This window comes from Anomaloglossus baeobatrachus, chromosome 5, assembly GCF_048569485.1.
Source record: "Anomaloglossus baeobatrachus isolate aAnoBae1 chromosome 5, aAnoBae1.hap1, whole genome shotgun sequence".
In the NCBI taxonomy this organism is placed as follows: Eukaryota; Metazoa; Chordata; class Amphibia; order Anura; family Aromobatidae; genus Anomaloglossus; species Anomaloglossus baeobatrachus.
Genome location: NC_134357.1, coordinates 260,409,020 through 260,435,829, shown reverse-complemented (window position 1 = coordinate 260,435,829; position 26,810 = coordinate 260,409,020).

Genomic DNA, 26,810 nt, shown 5'->3' with positions numbered 1-26,810 from the left:
AAAGTTCCTGGGGCATTATTTAGTCAAAACGGCATGCGATTGAACTCGAAGAGTCCCATGGGTACAATAAATGCGGTCTTGGCCTTGTCTTTCTCTGCCACAGGGACCTGCCAATATCCACTGGCCAGATCAAGGGAGGAGAAGTAACGTGCCTTTCCCAGCGCCGACAGGGACTCCTCTATCCGGGGCAGAGGGTAGGAATCACGAACCGTGCATCCATTAAGCTTGCGGTAGTCAACACAGAAGCGGGTAGACCCATCCTTTTTCTTGACCAGCACAATTGGGGCAGCCCATGGACTCTGACTTTCTCTTACCACCCCGCTCTTCAGCATCTGCGCCAAGAGCTCTTTCACCTCTTGGTAGTACTTTGGGGGTATTTGTCTGTACCTTTCCCTGATCGGTGGGGCATCTCCTGTGGGTATTTCGTGCTGAATCTTGTCAGTACAGCCAAAATCTTCTGCGTGACGGGAGAACGTGGCTTGATTCTCCCAAATAAAGTCTTCTATGGCTTGGGCTTGCTCCGAAGCGAAGGGGCTCAAGTCCACTCCCATCTGCCCTAAGATGACGCGACTGTTCCACTGATCAGTGGGTTTCTCTTTTCTTTCCATAGAAACAGCCCAAGTCCAGGCTTCCCCTGCCATGGGCTGCAATTCAATCGATTCTGCGGTCGCCACCTCTTCAGGCGCCAGGTAGACATGGGCCAGAACAACTCCCGAGGTCAAGGTGTAGGCCTGTTCACCGGTGTTCACGCAACGGAAAGGGACTCTTCCATTTCTTACTGTTGCTAAAGTGCGAGCCACCAACGGTTCATCTCCGTTCTCTTCACCACGGTAAGGCTCCACCAACACCTCCATCCCCTCGAGTGTATGGTGGGCTCCGACTTGCAAGGTGAGGACTGTCTCACGATTTGGAGGTAGAGTAATTGTTGTCTGTCTTGGGACTCGAACCCTCCCCACCGGGTAGCGGCTACCACCATTCCTCCACAGTCCTCGGGCACGGATAAGGTGTTGGAAGACCTTTTGGGCAGGCCTGTTAGCAACTGTCGTCTTTCAGTAATCACAGCCCCCCTTGTTGAAGAGCAACTGGTCTAATTCTTTCAGGACGTTCATACCCACGATAGCCGGCACCTCTCTGTCGTACCGGCCCTCCGTTAACACAATCCCTTTTTTGCCTAAGTTCTGGCCACATGCACATATGTTCATCCACACGACCCCTACAACCGGAATGGGAAGATTGTTTGCAGCCCTCAGTTTGATATGTGCCCCTTTGTCAATGGATACAGTTTGTCCAAAATGTTGGTAGAAGAACTGTTCTGGCATGGTGGTCACTTGGGACCCAGTATCCATCAAGCATCTTACTTCTTTCCATTCAAATTCGGCCATGATCGTCGGCGTGCTGGCTGCTATATCTTCAGGGTGTTGGTTTTCTCTAAGCTCAGTTGGTCTCCCCGCCATGTGCCCATCCATGGAGGGAGGCACTAGTTTAACGGCGGTCTTTCTTGAGATGTCTTCCTCTCTGGACAGTGTCGGAATAAATGGTTCTGATTTCCACAGTTCCAACACTGGTACTATCCAGCGGGTCTCGATCGTCTCTGCTCGATCTGTCCCCTCTCTTCTTGATAGGTATGCGTGCGGGTATTTGGCCGCGGTGCTGTCGTTCTTACTTCTGACGCCGGGGCTTGCATATTTTTCAGCAACTCTTGTAGAGCAGTAACCGTCTCTTGTAACTGATCCACTTTAACCTCAAGTTGGCTCAGTTCTCGGTTTTTCTCACCCGGGTCTATCTTATGCATACAAACTTCTCCCCAGGCGTTCTGCGGGTCGCAATTTTCAGTTTGTGCGCGGGAGACTGCTTCTTCCAATATTTCCTGGAAAGTTAGTTTTTTTTCTACCCTGAGCCATTCACGGAGGGCACCTTTGATCTTGGGGTTATGTAATCCACGGAGGAATTGATCTCGTAGGGTACGGTCAGCATAACCGGGGGTTTGTGCTAGCTCTGGCTCTGCTGTAAGCATTTGTCTCATTATTCTCTGGAGTGCATTTGCATACTGTGGCAGACCTTCTTCTTCACCCTGCATCCTGTAGAACAGTTGCGCCTGTAAATCTCCTGCTTCTGGTTTCCCGCCATACACTCTCTCAAGAATCTTCACCACCTGCTCTAACGTCTTTCGTTCACTGTCAGGGCGCAATAAAATAGTCATTTGAGCATGGCCTTCAAGGGCAATCAACAATATCTCCCCTTGATTTTCTGCAGTCACTCCTGCTACTCTCAACATGCCCCTCACTCTCTGCGACCAGTCATGGAGAGGTACATTGTTGCCAGTAAATTTTGGTATATGGGTCAGCATAGCCCCCAGGGACAGCTGCCTTGCTGGTATTCCCCCATCAGGTTGTATTAGAACACCTCCATCAGCGACACCCCCCTGTCCGTCCATTGTTCCGTACCAGCCTGCGTATCCTGCCGACTATGCCAAATGTAATAACCTGCAGGTAACGGGATACGCAAGGACTGCACGGAACCACGGGGGTTAATCAATGCAAATATAATAACATATTGCACAACACAGGTGGAGGAATAGTGCGGGAAAGGAGGGGAAGAAAAGCGGGAAGGTGCACAGCAGTAGATATAATGTAATATACATACAACCACTTTGAATAGCTTGTCAAGGGTGGGAAGCCTCAGATTGTACTCCCAAAAGCAAAACACAAAAATCCTTATTAAGCAAAAAAACCCACAGGGTCCTTGTTACCTTACTTGTATAACACAGTGCAGAGTCTTTTCCTATCTGTCCCTAACTAAAAGTAGTGTGCACACTTAACTGCAGGTTTCAGCGTGGGGTACCTTGTCACCGTTGGGGCCCGTATTCCGCCGCAGACACCTCTAAAGTTCAGTCTTTGTCCCGGATCTGTAATTTGCCCGTGCTGTCTGGCACCTCGTTCCACATCCAGCCTTTCTTGGATCTGTGTCTTGGGGAGATGTCATGCAACACTCAGGTACTTGGACCTTGTTCAGCAGGGCAGAATGCGGCCTTGCCTTCTTCAGCACGTCCGAACACACACCTCTCTGCATAAACAGCTACCAAACAAAACTAGCTCCTCTTCACATCCTGTTCAGGACTGTACCAAGTAAATCAAGTAGCAGGGGGTTTGTGCCCGCTGTTCTTTGTTTTGATAGCAGGTGGCAGCATAACAAGGAAAAGTCCACAGTCTTCTAACCTATATATGTAAATGTTAACAGGTCTTCTTACACCCTCACAGTAACGCCGCAGCCATCTTTGTTGTGATGTTACTGTGTTTGGCTTTGCAGTACAGCGTCATAGGGGCTATATAAGCCATTGGCCATTATGGTCAGTCGGTCTCTCCCTCTCTCTCTTTCTTATTCACCGATCACGGGTGCGGCGCTGCCTGGCTGTCACACTGTGGCGACTTCTCCTGCTTTTGAAAATGCCGGCGGCACATTATTCCATCTCGTATTTCCTGCTTCCCCCGCCCACCGGCGCCTATGACTGGTTGCAGTCAGACACGCCCCTATGCTGAGTAACAGCTGTCTTACTGCAACCAAATCACAGCCGCCGGTGGGCGGGTCTATATCCTGTAGAAAAAAAAATAAATAAATGATGTAAAACGACAACGTGCAGTCCTCTTCCAAATGATGCCCAGCCGAGGTAAGCACACAGCAGTGGGCCGGTATTTTCAGGCTGGGGAGGGCGAGGGCCATGGCTACAGTCCCCCTGCTGCTGCCCCGAGAATGTCGCATCCATTAGATGCTACAATCCCGGCGTGTCACCGGCACTTCCCAATTACCGTGATGCAGTGGCAGTCAGGGCAATAAAAAGTTAATAACAGCTTATAGCTATGACACGCCATCACTAATCTGTAAGTAAAGTAAATAAACACACACCGAAAAATCCTTTATTTGAAATAAAACACCAAAAAGCCCCTCTGTCACCACTTTAGTAACTCCCCAAATATCCAGGTCCGGCGTAATCCACACTGATTCAGCGACGTCTGTGAGCAAGTGCTCAATGCAGCCTCATTCCGTGAACGATGCTGCAGGGGTAACTCGAGGTCATTTTTCAAGGTCGGTGATGTCAACAAATTACCGTTCGCGAGAACTTCAGTGCTGCCGTAAAGCACAACTCAGAGTGACGTCACTGACCGGCAGTGACCCTGCGAGAACTCAGATCCAAGCTCCCGCAGGATCACTGCTCCATCCCACATATTGTTGGGGGGAAACACATACATCACAAATAAAAGCTGTAATTTTATCTATCCATCTATCTATTTATCTATCCATCTATCCATTATCTATCTATCTATCTATCCATCCAGATATCTGTCTATCTATTTATCCATTATCTATCTATCTATCCATTATCTATCTATCTATTTATCCATCTATCTATCCATATATCTATTCATCTATCCATCAATCCCTCTATGTATCTAACTATCTGTGACGCCCATGGACTATCAGGTTGTCACAGGGTATTGCACAATCTATCCTCCCGTGCAGTATCCACCTCCCTCTTGGTTATGGGTCCCTAACCAAATGGTGTTGCCTACAACAGCAAATCAATTCCTAGATACACCCTGCAACACATCCACCAGACACACCAGTGGACGGCTTGAGTGAATAGAGTCGCCCACCTGGGGAGTCTGGGAGGGGAGGTGAGGAGTGTAGTCAGTTGTCAGTTGTGAGTTGTGAGGAGTGCAGATATAGCAACATGTGGTAATAAAACTTAACCTTTAATTGGGTATAATAAAAATACCATAAATATAGTGATCCCAACACCATTAAAAACCAGAAAAAATGTTGAGGCCAATTGATTCATGTATTCATGGCGTCAGCATATTTCAAAGTACAGGGGTACGGAACAAGCGTCACCCCTTACCAACAGCACGGGAGGATAACCTCGTGTGTCAAAAACTGTTAGTGGCACCACCAGCAAGCTAAGTAAACTAATAAATAATATATAGCTTGCCGAACATGTATGTAGTTGTCACGGGGATAGTGTGTCACTGGACTCAATCGGTACCAATGCCCGAAGGCAAGAAAGAGTAAGGTTATTTACCCAGCTAATTATACTTATGTGACATACCATCAAGGGAAAATTCAAACATAAATCATCCCCTATCCCAAACGGTGTTAATACCAAAAGATAAGGGTGAAATATAGTCTTTGACCCAGCTAATCATAGATGTACAATATACCCTTGGAGGGACGAATTAAGCAGAGTCATGTATCGTTGGTAATGATGATATCCAAAGGATGCTAAATACCGAATGGATATCATATGCTAGACAGCAACCAGCAGAATAAAACGACACAAAAACAAAGCCACTATGAGTGGAACAGTCTCACCCAATTCTCTCGTCCCATGGATGGATCAAGGCTCGCCCGTGTTGTTTGGTCCATATACCCTGAGGATGTATGATGTACTGAGGTTTAAAAAGTGGGACCATGTCCCCTTTTTAAACCTCAGTACATCATACATCCTCAGGGATACCAGGCCGTATAGGGTAGAGCTCTGTATTGAGCCACCGTTGAAGTCACAGGTGTTTTATGCCTCCCCTGATGAACAGACACTGAGAAACGCGTCGGGAGTCACCTGGTTTTGTTCACCAAGGGTCAGCCACAACAGGGCCAGCTGTGGACTGCCCTTGTAAGGGCGGGAGTCATTGTGCATAACTAAAGGGTCAGTTCAATCCCAAACAGGGCTGGTGACCAAGCCATGACCCCCTCCGTGCCGGTATATGGACCAAACAACACGGGCGAGCCTTGATCCATCCATGGGACGAGAGAATCGGGTGAGACTGTTCCACTCATAGTGGCTTTGTTTTTGTGTCGTTTTATTCTGCTGGTTGCTGTCTAGCATATGATATCCATTCGGTATTTAGCATCCTTTGGATATCATTACCAACGATACATGACTCTGCTTAATTCGTCCCTCCAAGGGTATATTGTACATGTATGATTAGCTGGGTGAAAGACTATATTTCACCCTTATCTTTTGGTATTAACACCGTTTGGGATAGGGGATGATTTATGCTTGAATTTTCCCTTGATGGTATGTCACATAAGTATAATTAGCTGGGTAAATAACCTTACTCTTTCTTGCCTTCGGGCATTGGTACCGATTGAGTCCAGTGACACACTATCCCCGTGACAACTACATACATGTTCGGCAAGCTATATATTATTTATTAGTTTACTTAGCTTGCTGGTGGTGCCACTAACAGTTTTTGACACACGAGGTTATCCTCCCGTGCTGTTGGTAAGGGGTGACGCTTGTTCCGTACCCCTGTACTTTGAAATATGCTGACGCCATGAATACATGAATCAATTGGCCTCAACATTTTTTCTGGTTTTTAATGGTGTTGGGATCACTATATTTATGGTATTTTTATTATACCCAATTAAAGGTTAAGTTTTATTATCACATGTTGCTATATCTGCATTAACCGTACATGTTGGAATTTTCTGTGATACCTACTGGATTAGAATTTGCTACATTTGGAGTTGTGAGGAGTATTGAGTGGTGGTGGAGAGTAGCCCTCGAGCTGAGACGAGCTCTGAGGAGGTCGGGAGCGGTTACTCCCATAAGAAAAACTGTCTAGGTTGCAGACGATGGTCTGGGCCTAGAGGAGTCGGACCCCCGGTCGTAGGGGATCGTAACAAGGGGCTCGAATCTATCGAGCAGGACAGCTGGCGGCCTTGCACTATCACCGGTCCGGGACCGAGGTACGACGGGGTTTGTGGACCCTAGGTCGGGGAGTAGCTGTATGCAACCCGATAATTTACCCGTGGAGAACGGAGCCTTCAAGATTTGTTCCCAACTGCTCCAAAATCGGGGCACTAACGCAACGAGGGGGATAGGACTTTCCACCCAAAATGGTCAAGAAAATCCCAAGCGTGAGCCCTGAGAGCAAGCTCCCACAGTTAGCCACAGTGGGGAGCGGGACTCGGCAAGTTTCACACTATTTGGACTACCAGAGAAGTAAACTTAGTGCCAGGAGGCAGGTCACGGATCACCAGGCAGCACCATTGGGGACAGGACCCAAATTAGCTCCCCTCGGCGGCAGCAGTGTCCAGAGATTTGGTTTACCCAGTTGTCGGTGTCTGCTTAATGGACTGAGAGTACAAGAGTGATCCCTGCATCCCACAGCCTTTTCACCACACCAAGTCCCGGGGCATTCCCCCTTACCCGTGGAGGGGTCCAACACCTTGCTGCCCCGTTCCATCATCACCGGGTACTCCCAACTGCAGCGGTGGTACTCCTAATTACCACACACCACAGGTGGTGTCACGAACTCTATAATCCCTTATAAATACCCCCCTTCATTTGAGTGACCGCACGACACTTGGGTCCGGAGACCCTTGAGCCACAGCGAACCCAGATCCGAGCAGCTCGGCTGTTTCCATGGGGGCGGCATACCTCAAATTCCTGGCGTCACGAACAGGATATGAGATGGATCCACTTACCGGGGATTTCTCTGGTTTAGTTGTCTAAACTCCGTAAGAATAGGATTTTCCATGTGTAAAATGAATGAACTCATGTGACTCACTTGTAAAGCGCCATGGAATAAATGGTGCTATAATAATAAATAATAGTGATGAGCGAGTACTAAAAAGCTCGGGTGCTCGAGGCTCGGGCCGAGCATCCCAAGATACTCGTGTACTCGGCCCGAGCACCGAGCCCAATGTTATCCTAAGGGAGACCCGAGTATTTTTGTGAAATGACCACCGGCAGCATGTAGAAACCCTAAAAATGGCACAAAAGTCTCAGAAGAGTGCTCAAATGACATGGCAACAGCATGGGGAAGACCCCTTGAAGCATTTATCACTCAAAAGTCACAGCTGTGAACAATTTTGTCCGCGTTTTACGCCATTTTTACGGACTCACCAGAAAACCTTCCAAAATGACACCAAAATGAATTTTCATGGCGGAAATGTTAAGGGCACATACCCAATAGTGAGATAGAGCTAATGTATGTTACTTTTTGAGATCAATACATGAAAGATTTTACGTAAAACATTGTGTGGCACTCCGATGTCCCTGAGAAGAGACGTACATAAAGGCCTCTGAGTCTAATGTGCCCATTTTGAGGAACTGAGTCTTTGTAGTATTTTCCTTTGCCAGGGCAGTCCAAAATTGTGAGGTTCACCAATGACCCTGCATACAGACGTGCATGAGGGCCGGTAAACCTGAAGTGCCTATTGGAAGGAAGTGGGTCTATTGTAGTATAGCCCTTTGGCAGGGCAGCCAAAAATTGGGAGGCTCCACGTTGTCCCTGGATAGAGACGTGCATGAGGGCCTGTAAACCTGAAGTGCCCATTGGAAGGAACTGGGTCTATTTTAGTATAGCCCTTAGGCAGGGCAGCCAAAAATTGGGAGGCTCCACGTTGTTCCTGGATAGAGACGTGCATGAGGGCCTGTAAACCTGAAGTGCCCATTGGAAGGAAGTGGGTCTATTGTAGTATAGCCCTTAGGCAGGGCAGCCAAAAATTGGGAGGCTCCACGTTGTCCCTGGATAGAGACGTGCATGAGGGCCTGTAAACCTGAAGTGCACATTGGAAGGAAGTGGGTCTATTGTAGTATAGCCCTTAGGCAGGGCAGCCAAAAATTGGGAGGCTCCACGTTGTCCCGGGATAGAGACGTGCATGAGGGCCTGTAAACCTGAAGTGCCCATTGGAAGGAAGTGGGTCTATTGTAGTATAGCCCTTAGGCAGGGCAGCCAAAAATTGGGAGGCTCCACGTTGTCCCTGGATAGAGACGTGCATGAGGGCCTGTAAACCTGAAGTGCCCATTGGAAGGAAGTGGGTCTATTGTAGTATAGCCCTTAGGCAGGGCAGCCAAAAATTGGGAGGCTCCACGTTGTCCCTGGATAGAGACGTGCATGAGGGCCTGTAAACCTGAAGTGCCCAATGGAAGGAAGTGGGTCTATTGTAGTATAGCCCTTAGGCAGGGCAGCCAAAAATTGGGAGGCTCCACGTTGTCCCTGGATAGAGACGTGCATGAGGGCCTGTAAACCTGAAGTGCACATTGGAAGGAAGTGGGTCTATTGTAGTATAGCCCTTAGGCAGGGCAGCCAAAAATTGGGAGGCTCCACGTTGTCCCTGGATAGAGACCTGTTAGGTTCTTAGTGCCTCCGTGCTTGCATTTAAAAACCGCACGTGTGTGCCTATTGGTGGCAGCTTTCCGCTGCACTTGTGTGCGTTTTGCAAAAACTTGGATATAACGCACAAGTCTAGTGAATACACATCAGCACAGCATTGCAAAATGCGCAATGGCGTTGTCAACGAACAAGGAAGTGGACGTGATGGTGGTGCAGGCAGAGACCGAGGTCGTGTGCAAGCTCTAATTTCGCCACAACAAAGGGCCACATCTACTCGCTCGCACGTCCTGTCCCAAATTCTTGGGGACCGCAGCAGTACACCGCTCTTGAACCAAGACCAGTGTCAACAGGTTGTTAGTTGGATAGCGGATAATGCTTCCAGTCAGATTGGCACCACCACAAACACTCTGTCTTCCACACGGTCAAGTGTCAGTAGCCGTGACACTGCACCGCACATTTCAGAACCTGATCCTCCTTCCTACCCCAGGCCGAGTACACGTCCACGGACATTACTGATCCCACACTTGGACACTCGGAAGAGCTGTTCGTTCACGTTTCCATTCACAAATTCTGGCCTCTCGCCAGCTCCTGTTGAAGTGGGCCATGACGAGATTGTATGTACAGATGCCCAAATATTTGAGCAGCCACGTTCTCACGAAGTTGGCAACGTGTCTCAACAAGGGGTGGACGATGATGAGACACAATTGTCAGGAAGTCAGGAGGAGGAGCAGGGTGCGGAAGAGGAAGACGACGTGGTGGATGATCCAGTAACTGACCCAACCTGGCAGGAGGATATGCAGAGCGAGGACAGCAGTGCACAGGGGGAGGGAGGCGTAGCATCCCAACAGGCAGTAAGAAGCAGAGTGGTGGCCCCAGGCAGACGTCAGGCAACTGTTCCCCGGAACAACACGACACAAGGTGCCTGTACAAATGTTAGGTCTTCCCGAGTCTGGCAGTTTTTTAAGTTGGCTCCAGATGATTCTAAAAAGGCCATTTGCAACACCTGCCATGCCAGCATCAGCAGGGGTACCAAAACTAGCAGCCTGACCACCACCAGCATGATCAGGCACATGTCAGCCAAGCACCCGACTTTGTGGGAAGTACAACAGAGTCGAGGAGCAGTGCTTGCTGATGTCACTGCTACGTCTTCGCTGGTTGTGCATGCGAGCCAATCCCCTGTCCATGCTGCCTGCGAACAAGCCTCCTCCGGCCCTGCACCTGCAGTTACCCACGCATAAATAACACCATCATCAAGCACGTCCTTGTCCCAGCGCAGCGTTCAGTTATCCATTCAGCAAACCTTTGAACGCAGGTGCAAATACACTGCCAACGCCCCACATGCCACACTTCTAAATGCTAACTTTTCGCGACTGCTTGCGCTGGAAATGTTGCCTTTTAGGCTGGTTGAGACAGAAGCATTCCGCGACCTGATGGTGGCAGCTGTCCCACGTTACTCGGTCCCCAGCCGCCACTATTTCTCCCGGTGTGCCGTCCCCGCATTGCATAACCACGTGTCACAAAACATCACACGTGCCCTGAACAACGCTGTTTCAGCCAAAGTCCACCTAACCACAGACACGTGGACAAGTGCATGTGGGCAAGGCCGCTACATCTCGTTGACCTCACACTGGGTTAATATTGTGGAAGCTGGGACCCAGTCTGAGCGAGGGACGGAACACGTCCTTCACACACCAAGTTTTGCAGGCCCTACCTCAGTCAGGGTTTCACCTATACTCTACAGCTCCGGAATGTCATGCTCCTCAGCCTCCTCCTCCTCCTGCGCATCCTCATCCACTTTACCCTCCACACCAGTCCCAAGCTGGAAGTGTCGCGGGCGGAGGAGGGGACGGTGCGCTCTCCCACTGCTCGTGTCCGGCTGCCGCTGCTCTACGGCTGCTGCTGCTCGTTGGCTCGAGCGATGGCCGGATCCCGGGGACTCGAGCGGCGCTACTCGCCCGTGAGTGAAAAGGGGTGGTTTGGGTTTTGGGGATATTGTCCGTGACGCCACCCACGGTTGTGGTGATTGTGTGGACACCACCGCTGCTCTGGACGGGGATCCCGGGAGCCTCTGACAGGGAGCAGCTTTGTTGTTATTTCTCCCCTCCGTGGGTAGGGGGGTTGGTTGTCCCGGGGCCCGGTGATGGGGTAGAGATGGATGACAGGCGGGTTGCGGGGCCTGATGAGGTGCAGGGTCGCAGGGGCAGCGCTGTGCCGCACGGCACGGAGGTACTCACTCAGCCCAATGATGATGACACAGTTCACGGTAAAACAAGTGGCTGGATGGACGGGTCCCTCGGACGGCTGCGGTTGTTCCTCCCTGCAGGTTAGTGATGACTGTCTCTCCCTGCACCTAAGTTAAGTGTTGGTAGTGATGGTTTCCCACCGGTAACCCGCTCCCCGACCTGGATATGGGCCGGAGGAGCCCCTTTTGCCCACAGGCGCTGGCCCTGGGAGACGGTTGCCCTTGGCGGTGTCTCCCCTTCACGGTTGGACGGTTGCCTTCTATCGGGACTTGGCTGTTTGGAAACCCTGAGGTCCCCTTCACTAACGGATTTGGCAAATTCACGGCGACACCAAGCCTTGCCGGGATCCGAAAGTCCTCTGCCAATGGTGCTGGCTTCTCTTTGTATACCGGTCCGGTACGGCCGGGTCACCACCCGTCCACGGTCCTTACGGCAGACTCCAATCGGCCTCCACTGCAGACGGTCACCACATCCTGCCAACCTTGCTGTCCTGTCCGGGCCACACACCCGGACCAACTTCAGGCTCTTTGCTGTCACTTTTCTGCTCTCTACTACTTTCCTCCTTCCATTTCCTTAGCTTAACTCTCACTGCCTGTGTTTTCCCTCCTCCTTGGTGGGTGGAGACCAACCGCCTGGCTCCACACCCTGGTGTGGACAACAGCCCCTGGGGAAGGCAACAAGGATTTTGTGTTTTGACTATGATATGCCTGCAGGGAGTGTGGGGTGTTTAAGTGTTGTGCTCTGTGGCCCCTGGCTTGTCCAGGGCGACACAGAAGCACTGCAGCACTGCCTCGGCGAAGCGGCAACAGGCAGTGCTGAAGCTAATCTGCATAGGTGACAAACCCCACAATGCAGAAGAGGTGTGGACAGCTCTGAAACAGCAGGCAGATCACTGGCTCACAACTCTGAACCTAAAGCCAGGAAAGGTCGTGTGTGACAATGGCCGGAACCTGGTGGCGGCTTTGAGGCGAGGCCAGCTGACACATGTTCCATGCGTGGCCCATGTGCTCAACCTCGTGGTTCAGCGGTTTCTAAAGTCATACCCAGAGCTGTCTGATCTGCTGGTAAAAGTTCGCCGCCTGTCTGCACATTTTCGAAAGTCACCTACTGCTTCAGCCGGCCTTGCCGGCTTTCAGCGCCGTTTGCATCTTCCAGCTCACAGACTGGTGTGTGATGTCCCCACGCGTTGGAATTCAACTCTGCACATGTTGGTCAGGATATGTGAGCAGAAGAGGGCAGTTGTTGAGTACCTGCATCACCTAAGCCGTCGGGAAATGGGTCAAACTCCACACATAACACCTGAGGAGTGGAGATGGATGTCCGACCTATGTACCATCCGCCAAAACTTTGACGACTCCACCAAGATGGTGAGCGGCGATGACGACATTATTAGCGTCACCATACCGCTTCTCTGCCTTCTAAAATGGTCTCTGCTCAAAAAACAACCATGATGCATTGCAGGCGGAGCGCGATGAGTTTGAGCAAGAAACAGTAGTGGGTGTGGGTGATAACACACAGCCCAGCCTCGTCTCATCACAACGTGCAGTGGAGGACTATGACGAGGAGGAGGATGAAGACATGGCCAAATTGAGGATATGACATGCAGTCATATCCTCGGTTCAGCGTGGCTGGCCAGAGGACAGGGTAGATGATGAGGAGGAGGAGGACAGCATGTTCAGTCATCGTGTTGGTCAGGATACTGAAGTGATGGCTGTTAAGAGTCTGGCACACATGGCTGACTTTATGGTAAGCTGCCTGTCTCGTGACCCTCGCGTTAAGAACATCTTGGCCGACAATCATTACTGGTTGGTAACACTGTTAGACCCACGCTAAAAGGAGAACTTTATGTCTCTTATTCCCGAGGCGGAGAGGTCAGGCAAAATGCAGCAGTTCCAGAAGGCCATAGTCACGGAAGTAGGCAAAGCATTCCCCTCACAAAACGCTAGCGGCATAGCTCAGGAATCAGTGGACAACCAAGGCATACAGCCGAGAGGGGCACAAGTCCAATCCGTCAGAGGTAGGGGAACAGTCTTTAATATGTGGGACAGTTTTCTCAGCCCCTCACATACCACAGCCCCTGAGGTGAGGGGTAGTGCCACAAGAAATCCTAAGTTTGCCCAGATGCTCAAGGAGTACCTTGCAGATCAAACAACTGTACTCCGACATTCCTCTGTGCCTTACAATTAATGGGTATCCAAGCTGGACAGACACGTGGCATGAATTGGCTCTCTACGCTTTGGAAGTCCTGGCCTGCCCTGCCGCTAGCGTTTTGTCAGAGCGTGTTTTTAGTGCCGCAGGTGGAATCATTACAGATAAACGCACCCGCCTGTCAACTGTAAATGCTGACAGGCTGACTCTGATCAAGATGAACAAGGGTTGGATTGGGCCAGACTTCACCACACCACCAGCAAATGACAGCGGAATTTAAAGTTTGTAACGGGAATTTGCCATGTACCTCCACTCAACCATGGTAACACACTTCTGGACTTTGGCTAATCGCTGGACTGCTCCTCCTTCTCCTCATGCGCCATCATGATGACCGTTACAATAGTTAGGCCATTGTTTCAGGTATACCCCCAGTGGTAAATTTTTTCGCCCATTCTTTCAGAATGGGCAATACAACGACAGAAGACCCGCTCCTTTGCAATGGTAACAATGTTTTGAGGCCCTCATGCACATCTCTATCCAGGGACAATGTGGAGCCTCCAAATTTTTGGCTGCCCTGCCTAAGGGCTATACTACAATAGACCCACTGCCTTACAATGAGCACTTCAGGTTTACAGGCCATCATGCACGTCTCTATCCAGGGACAATATGGAGCCTGACGCTGCCACCGACAGGCACACACGTGCGGTTTTTAAATGCAAGCACGGACGCAATAAGAACCTAACAGGTTTTTAGGAGCGACAATTACTGAGAAGTCTGACACTATCAGCCACTGCTGACTGACGTGTATTATTCACTAGACTTGTGCGTTATATAATAGTTTGTGAAAAACGCACACAAGTGCACCTGTACGCTGCCACCGACAGGCACACACGTGCGGTTTTTAAATGCAAGCACGGACGCACTAAGAACCTAACAGGTTTTTAGGAGCGACAATTACTGAGAAGTCTGACACTATCAGCCACTGCTGACTGACGTGTATTATTCACTAGACTTGTGCGTTATATAATAGTTTGTGAAAAACGCACACAAGTGCACCTGTACGCTGCCACCGACAGGCACACACGTGCGGTTTTTAAATGCAAGCACGGACGCACTAAGAACCTAACAGCTTTTTAGGAGCGACAATTACTGAGAAGTCTGACACTATCAGCCACTGCTGACTGACGTGTATTATACACTAGACTTGTGCGTTATATAATAGTTTGTGAAAAACGCACACAAGAGCACCTGTACGCTGCCACCGACAGGCACACACGTGCGGTTTTTAAATGCAAGCACGGACGCACTAAGAACCTAACAGGTTTTTAGGAGCGACAATTACTGAGAAGTCTGACACTATCAGACACTGCTGACTGACGTGTATTATTCACTAGACTTGTGCGTTATATAATAGTTTGTGAAAAACGCACACAAGTGCACCTGTACGCTGCGACCGACAGGCACACACGTGCGGTTTTTAAATGCAAGCACGGACGCACTAAGAACCTAACAGGTTTTTAGGAGCGACAATTACTGAGAAGTCTGACACTATCAGCCACTGCTGACTGACGTGTATTATTCACTAGACTTGTGCGTTATATAATAGTTTGTGAAAAACGCACACAAGTGCACCTGTACGCTGCCACCGACAGGCACACACGTGCGGTTTTTAAATGCAAGCACGGACGCACTAAGAACCTAACAGCTTTTTAGGAGCGACAATTACTGAGAAGTCTGACACTATCAGGACTGTTTTAGACTGTGTACACCAGCCCCAGATATGATGAACGCTGGTATACGGTCACCACTAGGAATGGCTATATACCCTGCCTGCCTGCCTGCCTGCCTGTATACTGCTACAATAGTCCTGACAAGGACTCTTCTGGTCACTAGCCTGTATTCCGACCTGGCTATACCCTGCCTGTATATAGCAACAATAGTCCTGAGAAGGACTCTGCTACTGTACTCCGACCTGGCTATACCCTGCCTGCCTGAATACAACTTATTGTATGTCCTGAGAAGGACTTCTGGTCACACTGTTTGCAGCCCTGCTACGGAAATAGCTATAAAGGGCCGCAAACCTTTCCCTGAAGCAGCGACACTCTCCCTGCACTGACTGTCTGGATGGCTGTGAGCAGAGCACAGCGCGCCGGCCGGTATAAAGGCTCGGTCACGCTGTGCAGGCCGGCCAATCACTGCAATTCCACAACTAACAGGGCTGTGGCATTGCAGTGGTCTGCCAGCCAATCCCTGCATGAGGGCTGGCTCTCAAAAGAGCACCAACATGCAGAAATGAAGACCACGAGTACAGCACGAGTATCGCGAGATTACTCGGTCCCCGCCGAGTAGCCCGAGTACAGTGATACTCGTGCGAGTACCGAGTAGTAACAAGCATACTCGCTCATCAATAATAAATAATAATAATAATAATAATAATAATAATAATAATGTGACAGCATGTGAGTTCTAAGCTGTATAGAGGCTTTTTCTTTTTTCCCTTTGTATTTATTTTTTAATGAATGAAAGCATACATGTCATCAAAGTTTATTTTATTTTGCAGATATTAATAACAATTTGAATTATATTCCTCTTTATTTTTTTTTAATGGAATTTGATTTAATGATTTTGCAATCTATATGCCATTATGCTAACTGTTGATGAGCCCGCCAAGTTTCTGAAGGTGGGTTGTCCTATGACGTCAGTGATGAAGTATGTATATACCAGTCCAGCTCAGCTTTTATCACTATATTTATGTTCTTTTGGCTTGTTGTCCTGATGAAGAGGGTTGCGTCGCTCCAAAGTGTTGACCTCTGCCTACAATAGAATTAAAAGACATAAATGTAATATAATCGAGCAGTGTGGTGTGAGCGCAGTGAAAACCCCTTTCTCCTATACACCTCCATGCATTACCCTTGGGAGCTGCAGCTGACCACTTCAAATTCAGCTAAAATAGGGGATGTGACTTGCACAACCACTATAGGTGAGTGACCCTGACATCTGTACTTAAGTGTTTTACTGGTTAACAGCCTATTGCGCTTTTTTCTTCTGCAGTGTTTTTTTTTTTCATTATACTAATATTGGAGAGAAAATAAATATGTAATTGAGCTCTGCTCCTATAAAAGGCTGAGTGTCACTATATTCCTCAGTCTGCTCCATTCTGGCCATGCATAAGTGCTATATTTATAAGTGCATTTCCTCATGTTTAGCATGGATCTTCTGAATTTTTGACCAGGCACAACAATCCTCAATCAGCTCAATGTCTCCAAGAAGCAGCTCAGAGTCACCATATTGATGAGGACAGTAGACACCTGATCCACACAGCACAGTCTGGACCAGAACTGACAATCACAAGTGATCCAACAGCCCAAGCCTCCCAATATAGCCAGGATTACAGCACCACAACACCCAGCAGTAGTGTGAGCTCTTCTAAGCTGTAGGAAAGGACAGTGTGTGAATAGTGCAAATCTACAAAACAGTCGTCTTATCAGGGTCATATGTTCGATCTAAGCTTTTTACAATGGTATAAAAATAGGTAGATGTTTCTAAGCTATAGGAAAACTGGTCAAGATTGCAAAATTTGGCCTCGTCAGGAAGTTGAACACTGGCTGGGTGGTGAAAGGGTTAACAATAGGGATGAGCGAATGTATTCGCCACTATTCGGTATCCGACGGATAATGGGGCATTCGAGATTCGCTATCCGATGAATAAAATGGTATTCGATCCAATACTTTCATTTTAATTTCTAGACTTACTTGCGCCTTTTTCCAGCCAATGAACACATCTGATGTTGCTTGCCCTCACAGTAACGCCGCAGCCATCTTTGTTGTGTTGTTACTGTGATTGGCTTGGCAGCACAGCGTCATAGGGGCTATATAAGCCATCGGCCATTATAGTGTCGGTCTCTCCCTCTCTCTTTCTTACTCACCGATCATGGGCGTGGCGCTGCACGGCTGTCACACTGTGGCGGCTTCTCCTGCTTTTGAAAATGCCAGCGGCATATTATTCCATCTCGTATTTCCTGCTTCCCCCGCCCACCGGCGCCTATGACTGGTTGCAGTCAGACACGCCCCCATGCTGAGTGACAGCTGTCTTACTGCAACCAAATCACAGCCGCCGGTGGGCGGGTCTATATCCTGTAGTAAAATAAATAAATAAATGATGTAAAACGACAACGTGCGGTCCTCTTCCAAATGATACCCAGCCGAGGAAAGCACACAGCAGTGGGCCGGTATTTTCAGGCTAGGGAGGGCGAGGGCCATGGTTACAGCCTCCCTCTCGCAGCCGAGAATATCAGCCCGCTGCTGCCCCGAGAATGTCGCATCCATTAGATGCGACTGTCCCGGCGTGTCACCGGAACTTCCCGATTGCCTTGATGCAGTGGCAGTCAGGGCAATAAAGAGTTAATAGCAGCTTATAGCTATGACACGCCATCACTAATCTGTAAGTAAAGTAAATAAACACACACCGAAAAATCCTTTATTTGAAATAAAACACCAAAAAGCCCCTCTATCACCACTTTATTAACCCTCCAAATATCCAGGTCCGGCGTAATCCACACTGATTCAGCGACGTCTGTGAGCAAGTGCTCAATGCAGCCTCATTCCGTGAACGATGCTGCAGGGGTAACGCGAGGTCATTTTTCACGGTCGGTGATGTCAACAAATTACCGTTCGCGAGAACTTCAGTGCTGCCGTAAAGCACAACTCAGAGTGACGTCACTGACCGGCAGTGACCCTGCGAGAACTCAGATCCAAGCTCCCGCAGGATCACTGCTCCATCACACATATTGTTGGGGGGGAAACACATACATCACAAAGAAAAGCTGTAATATCATCTATCTATTTATCTATCCATCTATCTATTTATCTATCTATCTATCTGTCTATCTATTTATCCATCTATCTATCCATCTATCCCTCAATCCCTCTATGTATCTAACAATCTGTGACGCCCATGGACTATCAGGTTGTCACAGGGTATTGCACAATCTATCCTCCCGTGCAGTATCCACCTCCCTCTTGGTTATGGGTCCCTAACCAAATGGTGTTGCCTACAACAGCAATTCAAATCCTAGATACACCCTGCAACACATCCACCAGACACAGCAGTGAACGACTTGAGTGAATAGAGTCGCCCACCTGGGGAGTCAGGGAGGGGAGGTGAGGAGTGTAGTCAGTTGTCAGTTGTGAGTTGTGAGGAGTAGTGGTGGAGAGTAGCCCTCGAGCTGAGAGGAGCTCTGAGGAGGTCGGGAGCGGTTACTCCCATAAGAAAAACTGTCTAGGTTGCAGACGGTGGTCTGGGCCTAGAGGAGTTGGACCCCCGGTCGCAGGGGATCATAACAAGGGGCTCGGATCTATCAAGCAGGACAGCTGAGGGCCTTGCACTATCACCGGCCTGGGACCGAGGCATGACGGGGTTTGTGGACCCTAGGTCGGGGAGTAGCTGTATGCAACCCGATAATTTACCCGTGGAGAACGGAGCCTTCAAGATTTGTTCCCAACCGCTCCAAAATCGGGGCACTAGCGCAACGAGGGGGAGAGGACTTTCCACCCAAAATGGTCCAGAAAATCCCAAGCGTGAGACCTGAGAGCAAGCTCCCACACTTAGCCACAGTGGTGAGCGGGACCCGGCAAGTTTCACACTATCGGGACTACCAGAGAAGTAAACTTAGTGCCAGGAGGCAGGTCATGGATCACCAGGCAGCACCATTGGGGACAGGACCCAAACAAGCTCCCCTCAGCAGCAGCAGTGTCCCGAGAGTTGGTTTACCCAGTTGTCGGTGTCTGCTTAATGGACTGAGAGTACAAGAATGATCCCTGCATACCACGGCCTTATCACCACACCGAGTCCCGGGGCATTCCCCCCTACCCTTGGAGGGGTCCAACACCTTGCTGCCCCGTTCCATCATCCATGGGTACTCCCAACTGCATCGGAGGTACTCCTAATTACCACACACCACAGGTGGTGTCACAAACTCTATAATCCCTTGTAAATACCCCCCTTGATTTGAGTGGTTGCACGACACTTGCGTCCGGAGACCCTTGAGCCACAGCGAATCCAGATCCGAGCAGCTCGGCTGTTTCCATGGGGGCAGCATACCTCAAATTCCTGGCGTCACTAACAGGATACGAGAAGGATCCACTTACCTGGGATTTCTCTGGTTTAGTGGTCTAACGTCCATATGAATAGGCTTTTCCATGTGTATAATGAAAGAACACAGTTGACAGCATGTGAGTTCTAGGCTGTAGAGAGGCTTTTTCTTTTTTCCCTTTGTATTTATTTTTAAATGAATGAAAGCATACATGTCATCAAAGTTTATTTTATTTTGCAGACATTAATAACAATTTGAATTATATTCCCCTTTATTCATTTTTTAATGGAATTTGATTTAATGATTTTGCAATCTATATGCCATTATGCTAACTGTTGATGAGCCCTCCAAGTTTCTGAAGGTGGGTTGTCCTATGACGTCAATGATGATGTATATATATACCAGTCCAGCTCAGCTTTTATCACTATATTTATGTTCTTTTGGCTTGCTGTCCTGATGAAGAGGGCTGCGTCGCTCAAAATCGTTGACCTGTGCCTACAATAGAATTAAAAGACATAAATGTGTGGCGCCCTGGACAAGCCAGGGGCCACAGAGAACAACACCCACACACCCCACACTTCTGGTCAGGCACACCTAAGTCAGACAAAAACCCTTGTTGCCTTCCTCCAGGGGCTGATGTTCTTACCAGGGGGTGGGCCAGGCCGTTGGCCCCGCCCACCAAGGAGTTCACAGTCCTGGAGGCGGGAAAAAGAGTGAGTTTTAGATCAGTTTTGGAGGTGGAAGCGAGAGGAAGGAAAGTGGCACTTAAGCAGACTGAAGATGGTCCGGGTGTGTGACCCGGACGGAACAGCAAGGTTGGCAGACGGTGTTGACCGTCTGCAGGAGTGGCCTATCAGAGTCTACCGTAAGGACCGTGGACGGGCGGTGGCCCGGCGGTGGCCCAGCGGTACCGGACCGGTACGCAAAGAGAAGTCAGCACCATCCGGCAGGGGCCTACGGACCCCGGCAAGGCTAGGAGTCGCTGTGAATTTGCCAAATCCGTTAGCGAAGGGAACCTCCTGGGTTTTCCAGCAGCCAAGTCCCGTCAGAAGGCAACAGTCCAACCGAGAGAGGGAAACACAGTCACCGCCAAGGCTAAAGTTCCCAGGGCCAGAGCCTGCGGGCAAAATGGGCTCCTTCAGCTCCCATCCAAGCTGGGGAGCGGGTTACCGGTGGGAACCCATTGGAACCATTTACAATACACAGGTGCAGGGAAAGGCAGTCACCATCAACCTGCTGGGAGAAACAACACCGCAGCCGTCTGTGGGACCCGTCCATCCAGCCGTGTGTTTTACCGAGAACTTTGTTCTCATCATTGGCTGAGCGAGTACCACCGTGCCGTGTGGCACAGCGCTGCCCCAGCGACCCTGAACCTCACCAGGCCCCGTAACCCGCCTGCCATCCCTCCCTACCCCCTCACCGGGCCCCGGGACAACTAACTCCCTACCCACGGAGGGGAGAACTAACATCAAAGCTGCTCCCTGTCACCGCTCCCGGGATCCCCGTCCAGAGCAGCGGTGGTGTCACCAACCACAACCATGGGTGGCGTCACGGACAATAACCAAATCCCCACCATCCAATCAAATCCCCTTTTCACTAGAGGAGAGGAGGAGCGCCGCTCGAGTCCCCGGGATCCGGCCCACCGCTCGAGCCACCACCGAGCAGCAGCAGCAGCAGCCGGACCTGAGCAGTGGGAGAGCGTAGCGTCCCCTCCTCCGCCCGCGACAACTTGGCGTCACGAACAGGATCCTACCGTTCTACCAACTGGTGGAAGTGCGCCTTGTGTAACCGCCGGAGGTGTCCTGCCGAAAAATTTGTGAAGCCGCCATCTTGGGCGCGAAGAATTCCCGCTTGAGCGTCTCCTCGAGTAGTGGAGACGCGAAGGCCAAAACCCCGCCCCTGTAGAGGAGGAGCCGAAAAGAGACTAAGGGGGACTGATGGTGTCTGGCCGCATGTAGCCCGCGGCTATAAAAGCAGGGACGCCAGGACCCTGCAGCCATCTTGTTGCTGGTTCCTGGAAGAGGCCGCCAGAAAGATGTTTATGCCGTCCCGTTGCACCGTAGCCCCCGCGCCTGGAACCGCAGCGTGGGTGGAGATCCGGACGGCGCAGCTCCAACAACAGCTGCAGGTCAAGATGCAGCTCCTCCTGGAGGAGTGGGAGGCTGACATGGCAGAGGTTGTCGCGACCGTGCGGAGACGCGAGGAAGAGGGAACTTCGGAAGGGAGGGTGAGTGACCCACGCCCCGGTACCCCTAGTGGGTCGGTCATCGCGGATGCGGGACCCGGTCTGAACCCGCTCGCCCTGCTACCTCCCTCGCTACCCGTACTGGCCGCCGCGGCCTCGCCGCTAGTCCCGCTACCCCCGCAACCGTTAGCGGTACCCTGCATGTCCGCCCAGGCGGATCAACTTGTAGCCGGAGCCCGTGACCGACCGGAAGTGCTACCTTGGAAGGCGCAGAAGCCTGAGCCGGAGGCATCCCCCGAAAAACTTCCCGAGCCGGAGCCGACAGACTGCTCCGTGCAGGAGGTCCGGCGGAAGAGGACCCCTGTGACCATCCCCCACACCTCAGCCGAGGTTGTGTCGGGTTGCCGCTGCAAGGCAGGACCCCAGGCCAAGTCACCGCGGGACCTTCCACCCAGATCACCAGTGGTGGGTAGTGTCCAGAAGGTCTCGTGGGGCCCGACCCGTGCGCCGGAGCTCGCAGCAGCTCCGTATTGGGACAGGGAGCCGACACCGCTGGGCCCAGAGATTGCTGAGAGGGAGAGGAAGAAGGCGGAGATGGTGGCCCGTACGATCCAGGAAAAGGAGAGTCTGAGGCAAGCGACCTTCCGTGTCCGGGGCCCCCTGTATGAGGGACAGGTGAGGCGGTTTGCTGTCCGCCGGGGCTATGGTTTCATCTACGAACCGGGCCTGGAGGCCGAGGTCTTTATAGCCCGGCGGGATGTTAATGCCCACCTGCCAGAAGAGCATCCAGGCCGCAATCTAATGCCCGGAGACCTGGTACAGTACGTCCGTCACTGCGGAGAGAGGGGGTGGTTTGCGCTAGATGCAAAGTTGAGGGGCAGCCAAGAGGCCTGTGTGTATACCGCGCCCCCTCCCCCGACCGATGCCGAGGAATCCGAATAATGGCAGCGGAGTCCCGTTGCAGTTGTCCCCGTTGGGACCACCAGAGTGCTGTTTAAAGTTTTATGAATGATAAGCCAATTAGCTGAAGAAAGTTACCTGATTGTCAGCCTGATTGAGACCGGTCGTTGCCGGCACCGTTGTCCCCGTGGGGACTGTCTACAAGTTTTGCATAAGGGACTCCTTATGGAAAAGCCTTAGAACTAGCAAGGCAACCACGAACTTGTGGCTTGTAAATAATTATGTTTGTGGCTTTCACCGTTGCCGCCTCCGGAGAGGCAGATTGGAGGAAGGGCCCGCAGTGGAGCAGGCTGGGGCCCAGCCACCACCGGAACCGGTGGCGATCCTCTGGGGGTTTCAGGGGTTCCCCATGGACATGGGTCCCCTGAAAAGGACAGAACCCGCTCGGGCAACTTGTGCTGGACTGGGGTCAAGGGGTGCTGCCTGTTTGCTTAGGGGCAGCATCAGGGCCAGGTTGCTTGGGTGGGAGAGAGCGGAAGCCGTAACCGTTTGCAACGTTTTAAGTAAGAGTACCTCCCGATGTGGGAAGATGTTATTATACTTGTAATATGTTTACCGTTTATCTTTTCAGTTTGTGAAAATAAAACTGGAGATGGACGGGCAGCCCGCGGACGGTCTGCATTTTACTAAGGGGGAATGTGGCGCCCTGGACAAGCCAGGGGCCACAGAGAACAACACCCACACACCCCACACTCCTGGTCAGGCACACCTAAGTCAGACAAAAACCCTTGTTGCCTTCCTCCAGGGGCTGATGTTCACACCAGGGGGGTGGGCCAGGCGGTTGGTCCCGCCCACCGAGGAGTTCACAGTCCTGGAGGCGGGAAAAGCAGACAGATCAGTTTTGGAGGTGAAAGTGGAAAGAAGGAAAGTGGTAGTGGAGCAACTAACTGACAGCGTCCGGGTGTGTGGCCCGAGCGGTACAGCAAGGTTGGCAGACGGTGGGGACCGTCTGCAGGAGTGGCCTATCGGAGTCTACCATAAGGACCGTGGACGGGCGGTGGCCCGGCGGTACCGGACCGGTACGCAAAGAGAAGTCAGCACCATCCGGCAGGGGCTTACGGACCCCGGCAAGGCTAGGAGTCGCCGTGAATTTGCCAAATCCGTTAGCGAAGGGAACTTCCTGGGTTTCCCAGCAGCCAAGTCCCGTCAGAAGGCAACAGTCCAACCGAGAGAGGGAAACACAGTCACCGCCAAGGCTAAAGTTCCCAGGGCCAGAGCCTGCGGGCAAAAGGGGCTCCATCGGCTCCCATCCGGGCTGGGGAGCGGGTTACCGGTGGGAACCCATTGGAACCGTTTACAGTACACAGGTACAGGGAAAGGCAGTCACCATCAACCTGCCGGGAGAAACAACACCGCAGCCGTCTGTGGGACCCGTCCATCCAGCCGTGTGTTTTACCGAGAACTGTGTCCTCATCATTGGCTGAGTGAGTACCACCGTGCCATGCGGCACAGCGCTGCCCCCGCGACCCTGCACCTCACCAGGCCCCGTAACCCGCCTGCCATCCATCCCTACCCCCTCACCGGGCCCCGGGACAACCAACCCCCTACCCACGGAGGGGAGAACTAACATCAAAGCTGCTCCCTGTCACCGCTCCCGGGATCCCCGTCCAGAGCAGCGGTGGTGTCACCAACTTCACCACAACCTTAGGTGGCGTCACGGACAATAACCAAATCCCCACCATCCAATCAAATCCCCTTTTCACTCACGGGTGAGGAGCGCCACTCGAGTCCCCGGGATCCGGCCCACCGCTCGAGCCACCACCGAGCAGCAGCAGCAGCAGCCAGACCTGAGCAGTGGGAGAGCGTAGCGTCCCCTCCTCCGCCCGCGACAACTGTAATATAATCGAGCAGTGTGGTGTGAGCGCAGCATAAAACTCTTTCTCCTATACACCTCCATGCATTAACCTTGGGAGCTGCAGCTGACCACTTCAAATTCAGCTAAAATAGGGGATGTGACTTGCACAACCACTATAGGTGAGTGACCCTGACATCTGTACTTAAGTGTTTTACTGGTTAACACCCTATTGCGCTTTTTTCTTCTGCAGTGTTTTTTTATTATACTAATATTGGAGAGAAAATAAATATGTAATTGAGCTCTGCCCCTATAAAAGGCTGAGTGTCACTATATTCCTCAGTCTGCTCCATTCTGGCTATGCATAAGTGCTATATTTATAAGTGCATTTCCTCATGTTTAGCATGGATATTCTGATTTTTTTACCAGGCACAACAATCCTCAATCAGCTCAGTGTCTCTAAGCAGCAGCTCAGAATCACTGAATTGATGAGAACAGTAGACACCTGATCCACATAGCACAGTCTGGACCAGAACTGACAATCACAAGTGATCCAACAGCCCCAGCCTCCATTATAGCCAGGATTACAGGTGCGCACCACAACACCCAGCAGAAGTGTGGGCTCTTCTAAGCTATAGGAAAGGACAGTGTGTGACTAGTGCAAATCTACAAAACAGTCGTCTTATCAGGGTCATATGTTAGATCTAAGCTTTTCACAATGGTATAAAAATAGGTAGATGTTTATGTAGAGCTATAGGAAAACTGGTCAAGATTGCAAAATTTGGCCTCGTCAGGAAGTTGAACACTGGCTAGGTGGTGAAAGGGTTAACAATAGGGATGAGCGAATGTATTCGCCACTATTCGGTATCCGACAGATAATGGGGCATTCGAGATTCGCTATCCGATGGCTAATATGATATTCGCTCCGATACTTTCATTTTCCTTTCTAGACTTACTTGCGCCTTTTTCCAGCCAATGAACACATCTGATGTTGCTTGCCCTCACAGTAACGCCGCAGCCATCTTTGTTGTGTTGTTACTGTGCTTGGCTTGGCAGCACAGCGTCATAGGGGTTATATAAGCCATTGGCCATTATGGTCAGTCGGTCTCTCCCTCTCTCTTTCTTACTCACCAATCACGGGCGCGGCGCTGCACGGCTGTCACACTGTGGCAGCTTCTCCTGCTTTTGAAAATGCCGGCGGCACATTATTCCATCTCGTATTTCCTGCTTCCCCCGCCCACCGGCGCCTATGACTGGTTGCAGTCAGACACGCCACCATGCTGAGTGACAGCTGTCTTACTGCAACCAATCACAGCCGCCGGTGGGCGGGTCTATATCCTGTAGTAAAATAAATAAATAAATGATGTAAAACGACAACGTGCGGTCCTCTTCCAAATGAAAAATCCTCTATTTGAAATAAAACACCAAAAAGACCCTCTGTCACCACTTTATTAACCCCCCGAATATCCAGGTCCGGCATAATCCACACTGATTCAGCAACATCTGTGAGCAAGTGCTCAATGCAGCCTCATTCCGTGAACGATGCTGTAGGGGTAACTCGAGGTCATTTTTCACGGTCGGTGATGTCAACAAATTACCGTTCGCGAGAACTTTAGTGCTGCCGTAAAGCACAACTCAGAGTGACGTCACTGACCGGCAGTGACCCTGCGAGAACTCAGATCCAAGCTCCCGCAGGATCACTGCTCCATCACACATATTGTTGGGGGGGAAACACATACATCACAAATAAAAGCTGTAATATCATCTATCTATTTATCTATCCATCTATCTATTTATAATAATAATAATAATTTTATTGATTTATATAGCGCTATTAATTCCATAGCACTTTACATACATTGGCAACACTGTCCCCATTGGGGCTCACAATCTAGAGTCCCTATCTGTATGTCTTTGGAATGTGGGAGGAAACCGGAGTACCCGGAGGAAACCCACGCAAACACGGGGAGAACATACAAACTCCTTGCAGATGGTGTCCTTGGTGGGATTTGAACCCAGGACCCCAGCGCTGCAAGACTGCAGTGCTAGCCACTGAGCCACCGTGCCGCCCCATCTATCCATCATCTATCTATCTATCTATCTATCTATCTATCTATCTATCTATCTATCTATCTATCTATCTATCTATCTATCTATCTATCTATCTATCTATCTATCTATCTATCTATCTATCCATCCAGCTATCTGTCTATCTATCTATCTATCCATTATCTATCCATTATCTATCTATCTATCCATTATCTATCTATCC